Genomic DNA, 15239 nt, shown 5'->3' with positions numbered 1-15239 from the left:
AGAAAAAGAAAAAAAAAAGAAGAAAATAAAGTAAACGGGACGAATAATACAGAAAAGCGAAAGAGAAAGGAAATATTGACAGAAAATTAACAAAGAATTAGCTAACCATATTTTAGGTTTTGCAGTGCTTTCTGAACTAAATAATCATATTCCAAACATCAGAATTGCAAATTACTTTTTCTCCCTCACACCTTAACTGGTCTCTTTCCATTTAGAACACATAGAGCGCAATGAATAGCAGCTGGCCAAATTATTAAGCAGGTGTACAAATAAAAATTCAAGACGATAATGTGACATTCTCTGAAATTAAAAATTATAATAATAAAAAAAACAAATTAAACAAAAATTATAATAATAATAATAATAATATGCATAATGGTTTTTCTTTTTGAATATTTTTTCAAATAAACTTAATAAACTGAAAACAAACTGAATATTTTGTTGCCTAATTTGAAGTTAATTTCTTCATCAAAGTCATTTAAGACGTCATAGAGTAGATTGATTTATTCAATTATATACAGTGTGATTCCTATGTACACACCGATACATTATATACAATCTTTCACGCTCCCTTTTTCTCTTAGACTGATACGCACTCCTCGGACGCATGTGTACACACGCGTACACACACATACACACTTACATACAATAAAGTATCTGTCTACTTGTTTGTGTGTGTGTGTGGTGTGTGTGTGTGTGTGTGTGAACCTGGAAAAGGGAAACAGTGTAAGATTGATTTTATTGTTATGGAATAGAATTTTCAATGTTTGAGTATAAGCTAGAGTGAAAATTACTGCTATTCTTGTTCATAGCAACACATGTTGATCTCCAAATTTGTAAAGTTTTCCAAAGCAACATCAATGTTAAACACACAAAAACAGTTCCCAGAATAAATTCAAATATAAAAAAATGTAAGTGTAAAAGCGAAAATAACAATTTATTGTTAATGTTTTTAAAAAGGGAAGAAAAAGCTAAAAAAAAAAAAAAAAAAAAACGCGTAGCAGAAAAAGGTAAGAGCAAAATCTACAATGAAAGAAAACAGAGCGAAAGAAGAAATTTAGTGAATAATATGAAGAAAGAACACTGCGAACGCAATAGAGAAGCAAAAGAAAAAAAAAAAGAAGAAAATAAAGTAAACGGGACGAATAATACAGAAAAGCGAAAGAGAAAGGAAATATTGACAGAAAATTAACAAAGAATTAGCTAACCATATTTTAGGTTTTGCAGTGCTTTCTGAACTAAATAATCATATTCCAAACATCAGAATTGCAAATTACTTTTTCTCCCTCACACCTTAACTGGTCTCTTTCCATTTAGAACACATAGAGCGCAATGAATAGCAGCTGGCCAAATTATTAAGCAGGTGTACAAATAAAAATTCAAGACGATAATGTGACATTCTCTGAAATTAAAAATTATAATAATAAAAAAAACAAATTAAACAAAAATTATAATAATAATAATAATAATAATAATGCATAATGGTTTTTCTTTTTGAATATTTTTTCAAATAAACTTAATAAACTGAAAACAAACTGAATATTTTGTTGCCTAATTTGAAGTTAATTTCTTCATCAAAGTCATTTAAGACGTCATAGAGTAGATTGATTTATTCAATTATATACAGTGTGATTCCTATGTACACACCGATACATTATATACAATCTTTCACGCTCCCTTTTTCTCTTAGACTGATACGCACTCCTCGGACGCATGTGTACACACGCGTACACACACATACACACTTACATACAATAAAGTATCTGTCTACTTGTTTGTGTGTGTGTGTGTGTGTGTATATATATATATATATATATATATATATAAGCGCAGGAGTGGCTGTATGACAAGTATTGGAGCAGGAGTGGCTGTGTGGTAAGTAGCTTGCTTCCCAACCACATGATTCCAGGTTCAGTCCCACTGCGTGGCACTTTAGGTAAGTGTCTTCTACTATAGCCTCGCGCTGATCAAAGCCTTGTGATGGGATTTAGTAGACGGAAACTGAAAGAAGCCCATCGTGTATAAATACGTAAATTGTTTGTAGACTATTTTATATGAAAATATGTCATCTATTGACTTTATTACGCATGCTGGCCACCAGTATGAAAATTCCTCTACATTTCCTACCCTTGTATATATATATATATATATAATATATATATATATATTATATATATATATATGTTTGTATGTCTGTATTTTTGCCTCCATCATCACTTGACAACCGATGTTGGTGTGTTTACGTCCCTGTAACTTAGCAGTTCGGCGAAGGACACTAATAGTATGAGTACTAGGCTTACAAAGAATAAGTCCTGGAGTCAATTTGACTAAAGGCGGTGGTCCAGCATGGCCGTATTCAAAACTGAAGCAAGAATATATATATGTATATATATGTATGTATATGTATATATATATGTGTATATATGTGTGTGTATGTGTGTGTATATATATATATATATGTATGCATGTATAAAGATCCAGGGATTGAGGTGTAGGAAGTAAGTTAGCATCAAGCAATCGATAGTAAATATAAAAAACAACTTTCAGTGACAATAGGAGTTTATTGAAACGGAAAATTGTGGATTTTTTCTTATGGCAGTTCATAAAATTGGAAAAAGCTCTTTTTATATTTCCCAGTAGACAACCAGGATTATTGGGTATGCGAATAACAATATAAGAGTTAAGGAAAGTAGTAGATAAAATCCGGGATACATAGGTTTCATAGCGAGCAGTACATCGGAAGTGGTACATATCCAAGCGAAGCGTATATCACAGGCTAATCTTCAGGCCTTCTATGTGTTAGCATGTATCTTCTTGTGACAATATAAACTTTCATTTAATCAAGATATCCTTTGCCTCAAGAGTGACCTGGGGTATAACACCTCGCTTGGATATTTATCACTTTTGAGGTTTTGCTTGCTATTAAGCATATGTAGACCAGATCTTATCTACTCCATTCCTGAACTCTTGTGCGTATATGTGTGTGTCTATATTTATATATATATATATATATATATATATATATATACACGATGGTATCAAAAGGCTCCCTGACTAATTATGTTTAATAGAAAAAACCTACTTACCTAAGTTTTAACATCATCCCCTTCAAAAGAGTGACTATAAACCAGTCTTTGCGTTCTTGCCAATTTTGGAATTCAGCCTGGAAGTTGTTTTCTGTAAGCAAGTCAAGGGCCTTCTAAATTTCCCTCTGGATCTTCTAAGTGTATTTATTCATTCTTCTAATCTATTCCCACAGCTATCCTACGTTTGAGAATCCCTTAATCTTCTGTTTCTCTCTCCTGCATTCTCTTTCTCTCTATATATAAATGAGGCTGTTACCCTAAAGATTTTAAGTTCATTTTTGTCATTCTTTCTGCATAAAAAACGTAAGGGTGCAATTGCTGGTAGATTTTCCCGGTTCAGTAACACTCAGCCTCATTATTCTGCTCAGGAAGAAATAACAAAAAAAAGTAGCTTAACTTATTCAAATGTCTGTCTGTGAAAAGAAATTCAGAATGTATTTACACATGTTTAAATTTTTACAGCAAATTATACGTTAAGTGCATCAGTTTGAAATTAGGTTGTCTAATGTATGATATCTTGTGTAGAAATAGTTGTTATATGTGTGCACAGAGTGTGTTTGGGATAAATTTGACAGCATAAAAGGAAAAGAAACAGAGTATAGATACCGAAATAAAATATTTTTAAAAGTCAAAACATATACAGATTATGGTTGGGAGTTAACAATTTACTCAAAATAGCCGCCCTTGTATTCCATTGTGGACTGAAGACGGTTCCTGAACCTGGTGCACGTGTTCTGCATTGTTTTCCCGGGGAAATTTTCCAACAACTTTTTGGTCCTCGCCACCAGCTCGGTCTTGATGATGCAGGCAGAGTGGTTGACTTCTCACACATAATAATCCTTGAGATTAGAGTCAGGGAAATTTGGAAGTGAGTAAATGGGGCTAGTGAACTAGAAATTGTCCGATTATCGTTGTGACTACTTCCAGAGGTATGACAAGGAGCCAAATGCTACTGTCACACAGTTAACCTTCCAGCTGCAATCCTCACAAGCCACTGATTGACGAATCTCCAGCAACTGGACTTAGCTGTATGAATTGAGTCTAATGCACTGTTCAGAGATGTGAGGATAAATTCTGGCGAACGGACGCGGGTTGAACTCCTACTGTGCTCCTCATTCTAGCCATGGCTTTGTAGTCTCCATTGCAGCTGTCCATATCACATCTTAAAGCCTTTACAGTGTTTACAGAGCACTGAACAGTAGTCATCATATCAGCATATTGATAACACAACCAGGTGCAATTCATGGCACAGCTAAATCTTTCGCAATATTCAGATGATTTCGCTCAGGTCGGCGTGCTGGCAGAAACATTAGCACGCCAGGCGAAATGTTTAGCAATATTATGTCTGTCTTTACGCTCTGAATTCAAATTCTGCTGAGATCGACTTTGCCTTTTATCCTTTTGTGGTCGATAAATAAAGTACCAGTTGTGGACCGGGGTCGATCTAGTCAACTGACCCCTTTCCCCAAAATTTCAGGCCTAGTGCCCAGAGTAGAAAAGTATGTTCTGATGATTTTCTGTCCTCCATGTCAGAGAACTTTTTCTCAGCTTTAATATTTATACTTTCTAACAACAATGGCTGTTCACCAATGCATCAAACTTCCTTAAAAACAGTAGACATAACAATTGTTAAATTTAGCCCGAACGCACGGTATATGTATGTAAAATACATTAATATACACTTACATATATACACATAGGTGATTTTATCCAAGCGAATATTGCAGTAAAATGGTGCTCTAAAATAAACTAACTTCAGGAAGATATAAAGGTTATTATAAATACATACAAACATACATACATATGTACATATACAAATGTCTACATACCTATGTATGTATGTATGTATGTATGTATGTATGTATGTATGTATGTATGTATGTATGTATGTATGTATGTATGTATGTACGTACGTATGTATGTATGTATGTATGTATGTATGTATGTATGTATGAATGTATGTATGTATGTATGTATGTACGTATGTATGTATGTATGTATGAATGCATCTATGTATATACAGTTGTATATCTTAGCTCTTAGATACCCAATTGCTGGATGCGCAACAGGCAGCAAGCCTTATCCAAATATGCTGATTGCTATTTTGTTGTCCCAGAATACACTTCACCGCATCTTACTTGCTCTTCTCAATCTCTTTCCTCTGCCAATGTACACTCCACCGTTATGTTTTACATGCAGTAATCGAAGCCCATGGCTGCATTTACCGCTCAGTCAACATCTTCTGAAAACTTCAAATGCCTGCTCTTCTGATCACCTCTTTGTGTCTTACTTTGTCCTGGTCAGAGATGCCCAGAATTGGGCATCTTCTCCTCCAAAGATTCAGGAGCGTAGATGGCTGCCTCAATATAACACGGCATGAGTACAGTAGCAGATTTATTTTCTTACAGATGGTTGTTGAGCTACTGGACGAAGGCGTTGGAATAACGACAATGCTTTACCATGTATATTGGACACACATAAATTGATGCTCACGCGTGCGCACACACACACATATGTATGTATATATATATATATTATATATATATATATAATATATATATATATATATATATGTATGTATGTATATGTATATATATATATATATATTTATATATATACATATATACATATATATACATATATATACATATATATATATACACACACATGTATATACATATATATATATATATTATATATATATATATATATATATATACACACATATATATACGCATATATATACACATATATTTATATACACATATTTATTTATTTATTTATTTTTTATATATTATCTAGTTTCAGCTCACGAGCCGTGGTCATGCTGGGGCACTGCCATTCGGCGTTGCTACATGATTTTTCTTCACGAAAACATTTTAGCAATTGCCGTTTGGTGCATGAGAGAGTTCGATGCAGCTGTTCTCATCTGCACCTCCTGCCGCGAAGTTGGTTCATCTGGGACACCTGACAGGAAGAGAACCAGTTTTATTTTAAATACATTTGCATCCACCCCATGCAGGTCTCTCAGGAGGATATTGAAGAGCTATGGACCTCTGAAGCCCAGGCTATCACAGCATCTTGTCCTACATCTTGATAGCAAATTTGGAGTCCTTGGCACTATGCAGTGGCGCCCAGTTCTAGTATTTGTGTAACTCTCGATGCCAAAGCTTAGGACAAGTCCTTCCAGATGTATATTATGGCATATCTTTCTCGCCTACGCCCTAAGGAATAGAGTCTTAATCTCTTGAGTCTTTCGGAGTAGCTTATATACTGAACAGAGGCTATATTCTTCGCGTAGCTTCGTTGGATCGCCTCAAGTTCTGTGATTAACTTGACACTGGATGGTGACCATAGCTGAGAGCAATAGTCAAAGTGGCTTAGAACAAGTGTCCTCCATAGGACCATCATGGTTTCCTGGTCTCTTGGTCTAAAGGTTCGAAGAATCCATCCGGTCAGCCGCCTACATTTCACTGCCAATTTACCAACATGCACATGAAAGGTTGCATCATTACTCATGTAAATAACCAGGACTCGCACTGATTGTGCCTCTGGAATTGCAATCCCTCCAAGTCCAGTGTATTTATTGGGTATTACACTTAGTTTTGTATGCTGATAGCATAAAGCTTGAAACCTTTCAGCATTGAACTGCATGCTATTCTGTTCAGCCCACTTGTATATTTTGTCCAGGTGCATAGAGTCTTCAGGGTTTTGTATTGCCTGTGAAACTTTTGTATCATCTGCATAACTTGTGATCGTGGCTCTCTGCGTGTGCTGAAGGTATGTCTGAGAGGGCCATTATGAACAGTAGTGGTCTCAAAACAGTGCCTTGCGGAACACCGCTCACTATTTGTGTGTTAATGGAGGTGGCCCCATTGGCTACTACCACCTGAATTCTATCCTTCAGAAAGTCATGAAGCCATTCTCCCAATTTTCTATGTCAAGATCACGCAGTTTGTGACATATCATTCCATGATCGACTTTATATATATATATATTACTTAGGGTCCGGGGAGTGTCATCGGCAAAAAAATGTTTTAACTTTCTGCCTAGCGCGAGCCCACAGCAATATCATATCTTCTCCAATACGATTCCCTAAAACTTGAGAACTACAAAACTAATTTCATTCAAATTTTACACATGCCTTACTTAGGGTCCATGTAGTTTCATTCATTGGCAAAAAAAAAATGTTCAACTTCTTGCCTAGAGCGAGCCCATAGCAATATCATATCTTCTCCACTATTTCAATATTACGTGTTAAAAGTGAAACAAAAATATTTCTCTAATTTATGTCAGATGCTTTCACTTTAATAATAAAAATAATAATAACAATTGAATTATATGTAGTAAGTAATAATTAAAATCAAACTAAAGTATAATATAATCGTAATATAACAAAAGTAAAAATAGCAATTGGTATAAAATTGCATCAATGATTTGAACTTGAATAAGTGGTTTCACATGAATGGGAATAACTTAAAAATAAAATTAGCGTGCAGAAATGGAATAGTCCAGATGGATAATAAAAAATTAAATTAAAGAAAAGACTATTGTCTATAAAGTATACAATGTAGAGAAAACAGATTTGAACACATGGAGGAAAGCACCTTCGAAAAGTGTCTTGGTGCGACTATGAAAGATATCTAATCAGAGTCGGTAAATTCGCCACGACAGAAGCAAGGTTCGAGTCAACGGATCGTGCAAGGGAGTACTCGACTCGAACTTGCAAAGTCGAAATATTTTATTTTTACCTTTATATCTGGGACGTAGGACGTCCTGGAAAAACATTAAAAATGCCCCCCACCCCAGAAGTAGACGTAGGCTGGATTGTAGCCACACTTCTATACAAAAGGGAGGACAAGATACAATTGATTGAAATTACAAGAGACGGGCTAACAATTCCAGTCTGTTATATATTCTGAGTATTGTTATCACTAGCGATATCAAGATATAACTTTGTATTTTGCATTTTATGTTTAGATGTATATATATAGATGTACATGTAATATGTACACTTTTTTTTTTATACACATATATACATGCACTTGCACTATGACCCGGCAACGACGGGTCTTTAATGCTAGTTTATATATATAGTAAAGTATGTTTGCCAACGCAACGTGGCAGTTTTACATAGGACGTTATTACTACTCTTTAGCACCAGGAAACATTTTCCAACTGGCTACCGACACATGCCGTGTGTGTGTTTGTGTGTGTGTGTCTGTCTGTCTGTATAGATGTATATATATATATTTCGAATCCAACTAATCTACTCACTTCAAGGAAAGCCTCTCCAAGCTATGCACTAAGTTGCTCTCATCAGTGTAACTCCTGTAAACTTATTGATCTCATCAATCCATCTTGTGTTCTGCCTACCCTGATTGCACGAACAAGTTTCATTTTGTCTCCCATCTGTACTTATCTTTGTATATACCCTAAGGCCATACAGTCTACCTCTCTCTAGTTTGTATCCTTGTAATAGAGAGCATCCGGTTTTTGTAGGGAGATAAGCTGTGTGCATGCAGCAGACACAGTTTAATACCTCAAGATTCAGAGTATGAGAATTCAGAAACACACACATACAACACACACACACACATCACTGACATATGAATAGAGAAAAGAAAAATGATAAAAGAATAGAAATGAACAAGAAGCACAAAATATGTTGCTAGTTGTAAGGTTTTCCTGAAACGGGGGCTTGAGTAACGGTTGATGGCATTTAACTTACAATATCTAGTTCAGGCTGAATCTAGTTTCTAACATGACGTATTGGATCACAGCTGTAGATGATATCGTGTGTTGTATGCCTAAAGATCTGCTTCAGACAAAATCTAGCGAGAAACAATGCGCAAAGAAAACCACGAAACTAGTGTCTCCAAGAGATAGACATAACATACATGGCATGAGATGCATGTAGCTAGGCAAGTAAGATTATGATGCAGGTGAAAAATTTTTAAATAATATTGATTTAAAGAAAGATTTAAGTACAATCCCTCATTACGATATCATAGATAATATATAAATGAGTTTATAAATACATATATGAAACCCATTGTGCGAGACATTTAAATACGATTTGCATTGTAAACTGAACACACAGAGAGAAACTGGAATGAAATGCATACAAGCATGCACGAGGGTATTAATTATAGCTATTCATATATCTATATTGGAAATGGATTATATGTACGCTCGTACACACATGTGCACATGAATAACAACCTATACATGAAGACACACACACACTCACAAATGCATCGATCAGTATAGACAGGCAGACCCACAACAAATACACTGAGACTTGCATCTACATAAATATACACATACATGTATGTTATGTGAATATATGTATATATAATATATATATATATATATATATATATATATATATCTGTCTGCATGTTTGTCTGTCTGTCTGTCTATCTATCAATCTCTCTCTCTCTATATATATAAATATATATATATATATATATATATATATATATATATAATATATATATATATATTATATATATACAAGCACACAAGATAAATACATACTTTTCCCAATAAATATATTATTTAAAAGGTCTCTAAGGAATGAATTGAATAGAATGTTTCACTTGAAAGAGAGTATTCATGAATAAACAATATACATACATGCACACTCCAATTCTTGGTATATAGATCTCTCTCTCTCTCTCTCTCTCTCTCTCTCACTCTCTATGTATATATATATATATGAATATGTATATGCATGTTGTATAATGACGACAGATAGATAGGATAGATAGATATATACCAACATGTATGTATCTTTCTATGTATTTGTGTGAAGCAATGTATGAAGTTGGTGTGTGCTGAGTTACACAATACATGTATATTTTGTATACGTAAGAATTATTACGAAGAAATGTTTTGTAACATCTAGAAACGATGGCATCATAATGTCTAGGTTTTTGGATGACATGTGTCTCTGTTAATTATAAATGAAATGTTGGATCTGTAGAATTCAGTGTTGTACATTTTGTGGAAATAATAAATACAGGGGTGCAAGAATGTTTTCTGTAGTTAAAGCTCAAGCTCTCTCTCTCTCTTGCTGCTATGTAACCATGTACTCTCTCCCACAGTGAGGTACCTTGGGCAAGTGGTCTCTACAGCAACGTCGAAGGATCAGGCTTTTTACAAAAGAATGTGTGAAAAAATATATGTAAATACATGTGTGTGTGTGTGTGTGTGTAAGTAATATCTATCTATCTATCTATCTATCTATCTATCTATCTATCTATCTATCTATCTATCTATCTATCTATCTATCTCTCTATCTATCTATCTATCTGTCTGTCTGTCTGTCTATCTATCTATCTATCTATCTATATCTATCTATCTATCTATCTATCTATCTATCTATCTATCTATTATATATATATATATATATATATATATATATATATATATTATATATATATATATATATATATATGTATATATATATATATATATTATATAAAAGGGCTTAGTAAAATAAATTACTTTGCCGCATACTGAACTCATTAGAAATAGCAGCTAAAAAAACTTTTTTAAAACTATTTCTAATACTTAAAGAAAACCTCTCTCATATAGTGTTTGCTCAATTCAACTCACGAAAGTATGGGGGTAGAGACATTAAAAAATCAAATGCAAAGGTTATTTGAGAACGTACGTTTCAAGATTAGTCAAACTCGACACTTCTATCATCAGCTCAGAACTCCCTGGTTTGGATCTGAAAACACCGAAAGTGGGAGCACACCCCTTCGGCCTCCTATCGCTTCTGAAGACCCGCTCGAAACCAACAGTGCCAACAAACTCAAAAATGCAAGCGAAGAATTTCCGCTGTCCCCCTTCCACCAGCGTGGGTTAAAATCAGTAAACACCATGCCTTTTTCGGCAAAATCCGAGGCATTATACAGAGAGAGATGAATTATAATTTCAACAATTGAGGGCAAAATTAATTAATTAATCAATTTCACCAAGTATTCAGTATGCAAATGGACCATTTAAGGCGAATTCAAATTATTACATTATATAAAAGGGCTTAGTAAAATAAATTACTTTGCCGCATACTGAACTCATTAGAAATAGCAGCTAAAAAAACTTTTTTAAAACTATTCTAATACTTAAAGAATATATATATATATATTATATATATATATATATATATATATAATCTTCCTTTGCAGTTTCGTGAAGCCATTATTAGGAATTTTCCGAAGAATTCTAGGCATTATTCTATTATCAACTCACACATGTTTAGGATTGGTTTTTCCAACACAAAAAATCTCTTACAAATTATCTCCTCACATAGTATTAGCCTGTTAAATAGGGATACATTTACTAATACTAACATTAATTTAGCTAATACCATCCATCCTCCTAGAAATATTAATAACGAGGTTATTGTCTCTGAAGTCAATTACAACAGAACCAAGTTTATGTCAAGTAACTCTAAAATTAAAATTTTTATATACCAGTGTAAAATTACTTCTGGTAATAAAGTATTTTTTAAAATAGGTAGCTCATCTTCTCAGTTATCTAAAATAATTTCTAATAATTACTCTACATTTAGGGATAGGAATAAACGTAACAATACAGGGCTTAGGAAATTAATTTGGTATCTAAAATACAAGAATAAACAATTTAATTTAGATTGGTTGTCACTCAATTTTGATATCTTATGATAAAGGCAAGGAATTCTGTCTTCTCTGTAATTCTGAACTATTTTTTATTCTTTTTTCTAAAAATACCCTTGTAAACACGGTTAAAGAGCGTGCATACTGATCTAAACATTGGCAGAAACAAACCTTTAGTTCATACAGGTGATATCTATCATTATATGTAATTTAAACATTAATTTTCTTCTTACATTTCCCATCTACTAGATATATCTTTTTCTAAGACTTTAGGGTTTTATTTAATTTTACATATCGTTATATACTTCTCATTTATTTGGTTTTTTTCTTTCCTTTACTGCTCTTCTTTTTATAGGCTACCTTTGACGTTATATCCTCTAACGTTTTTTTAAAACTTAATAGCATTCAATTAATCACTATACATATCCATCATATTCTGTTAAAATGTCTTATTGATGAGTTTCATTTCTTCATTTCCCTGAAGAGAAGATTACATTATTTTACACCATCGTATACATTTGGAATAATACCAGTGATATCTTCGAAACGTGTCAGAAGTAAAAGAATTTGAATAACACGTGTGTTTAACTCTATTTATTTATTTATTTATTTATATTATACAAAACATTTTACGTAAACCCAGAGTTTCTACCTTTAAAAACAAGGAGTTACAACATTTTTACTTGTGTGATTTTTTGCTACCCTGGTAACTATTTATCTATTTTTTCTGTGTTAAGGGAAAAATACATACGTCTATTGATATACTTATATATATATATATATATATATATATATATATATTCGTGTATGTATATACATATATATATATATATATGCATACACACACACACAGACGTACACACATGCATTTATGTATATATGTATGCAAAATAAAAATATAGCACTATTAATAAAATTTATAGATGCAACTGTTCATGAAATTATCTGCAGACACATGTGCAAAGACATGCAGAAATTTTCCATGAAGAATACCTCCAGCGTTTCTTCACTTGCACTCTGCAGAGATCAAAGAATCACATTATATATATATCTAAATGCAGGAATGTTTCTCCGTGTGTGTATATGAGTGTGCGTGTTCATTATATTGATATGTGATGTTTGTAAATGATATTAATGTTATTATTCACAAACCTTTTATCTCCAGGATTAATAAATTTAGCCAGCTATCAAATTCATATAACCATTTGCTTAGATGGCATTGTCATTATATTTATATCAATGGCTGCCAACTTTTAATGAACAGATGATACATAACCAAAATAGACATATACACCCACTCACTTGCCCTGAAAAACACACTTTATCACGTACACACACGCACACATAGGGATATACACACATATATACATACAGATATACACACATATGCACACATACATATACTCCATATGTGCATATCTATATGTACATATATTTCTTTGCATGCCCATATATATATAATATATGTATGTTTATATATATGTATATATATATATTATATATATATATATATATAGATATATATATATATATATATATATAATATATATATATATTATATATATATATATATATATATATATATATATATATATATATATATACACGTAAACACACACACTAGACACACACATTTGTGCATGTGCGTGTGTTGATGCATATAAATGAATGAAGTACACAGAATATAGAATCACCAGGGTAAGACTTTGTCAAAGAATGAAGGAGTTCCATCTATACGGAGACTAATAATTTTATTGAGAGGAGGGGCATATATTGCAGTATCTCATAGGGAATATCACTCGTGTTTATGACTCGATCCCATGCTTCCCCCTCAGAATGAACATACTAATCACTGAGACCATTCAACTTTCCAATATGTATGTACGTTATTCCTGCATAATTACACACAAGTGTGTGTGTATACATATATATATATATATATGTATGTATGTATTTACATAAGGAAAAAAAGTCAAGGTAGAAAATACTAAAATAATTTTATCATAAAAAACATTTCAGTATCGGTTTCAGTCAGTGCGACTTTTTCAACTTTAAGTATGGAAAAGAATTAAATTTTGAAAAAATTAAATGAAACGATTTTTTAAAGAATATTTGAAGTGTATTCAAATACAAAGCACATTTTCCGTCTTTCTGCCCGTCTCTGTGTGTGTAAATATATATATATATAAATATATAAATATATATATATATATATATATTATATATATATATATTTATATGGATATATATATATGAAGAAGTAGGGAGGTTTGGAGACACCACTATGAAAGGTTCCTCAGTAAAAAGAATGAATGGGAGAAAGAAAGTCTGATGAATGTTGACCCAAGAGAGGAACCAGCTATCCAAATTGACAGTACCTTGGTAGATAAAGAAATTAAGAGTCTGAAGACAGGGAAAGCCCCCGGCCCATCAGGAATCACTGTAGAGATGCTCAAAATTTCTGGCGGTGTTGGCTATAGCCTAGTCACCAGTATGGTACACCAGCTGATACACGGAGTCATATCTAATGACTGGTGTAGCATCACCATAGTCAACAGCTAAAATGTAAAAGTATCAAGCTGTTGGATCAGTTAATGAAGGTCATAGAGAGGGTCATAGCCCAACTAATTAGGGAGAAAGTCAGTTTAGATGATATGCAGTTTAGGTTCGTGCCAGAGAAAAGCACCACTGATGCTATATTTCTGGTAAGACAGCTGCAGGAGAAATATATAACCAAAGATAAACCTCTGTACCTGGCTTTTATTGACATGGAGAAAGCCTTTAACAGGGTTCCTCAATCCCTTATCTGGTGGTCAATGAGGAATCTAGGAATAGATGAATGGTTAGTGAGAGCTGTGCAAGCCATGTACAGGACCGCTGTCAGTAAGGTGAAGGTTGGCAACAAGTACAGTGAAGAATTCCGGATAGAGGTAGGGGTCAAGATAGAAGAGGTATTCAAGACAGGATGCCCCTGGGAGTTCCTCTATGCTGACGGCCTTGCTCTCATTGCTGTGTCACTATCAGAACTAGAAGAGAAGTTTCAGAAGTGGAAGCAAGGATTAGAATCAAAGGGCCTTAGAGTCAAGCTAACTAAAATCAAAGTCCTAATAATTAGGAAGGCAGACAAACCCCAGATCCCTTCAGGTAGGTGGCCCTGCTCAATCTGTAGAAAAGGCGTAGGTAGAAACTCTGTAAGATGTACCCAATGTAAGCTGTGGACACATAAGAGGTGCAGCAATGTCAAAGGAAGGCTAACTAGGAAGATAGTTTTTGTATGTGGCAGATACTCAATAATCACAGAAAATGTGCAGAGAACAACTTCTGCCACATTCCAGGGAGAAAATCTAGAAGTAGTTGGTAGCTTCCGTTACCTAGGTGACCAAGTCAGTATCAGGGGAGGGTGTTCGTGTTGTTTGAGCCAAAAATATCCCCATGTAAGCAGTGAAACTTGTTTTTGAGATATCTGTGAAAGTTTACTGTGAAGTCTGTATGAAGAAAAATT

General features: G+C 33.5%; 1 long non-coding RNA gene across 1 annotated transcript in view; it reads right to left on the bottom strand.

The window, feature by feature from the left end:
• The window catches only part of LOC118765715, a 13805-nt gene extending 7727 nt beyond the window's left edge, over window positions 1–6078 (bottom strand). The window contains exon 1 of the long non-coding RNA XR_005001581.1: window positions 5851–6078. This is a non-coding gene — a long non-coding RNA (uncharacterized LOC118765715). The remainder of the gene's footprint in view (window positions 1–5850) is intronic.
• Window positions 6079–15239: the final 9161 nt, after the last annotated feature.

Source organism: Octopus sinensis, linkage group LG13, assembly GCF_006345805.1.
Source record: "Octopus sinensis linkage group LG13, ASM634580v1, whole genome shotgun sequence".
Taxonomy (NCBI): Eukaryota; Metazoa; Mollusca; class Cephalopoda; order Octopoda; family Octopodidae; genus Octopus; species Octopus sinensis.
This window is presented reverse-complemented; position numbering and strand designations above follow the sequence as displayed.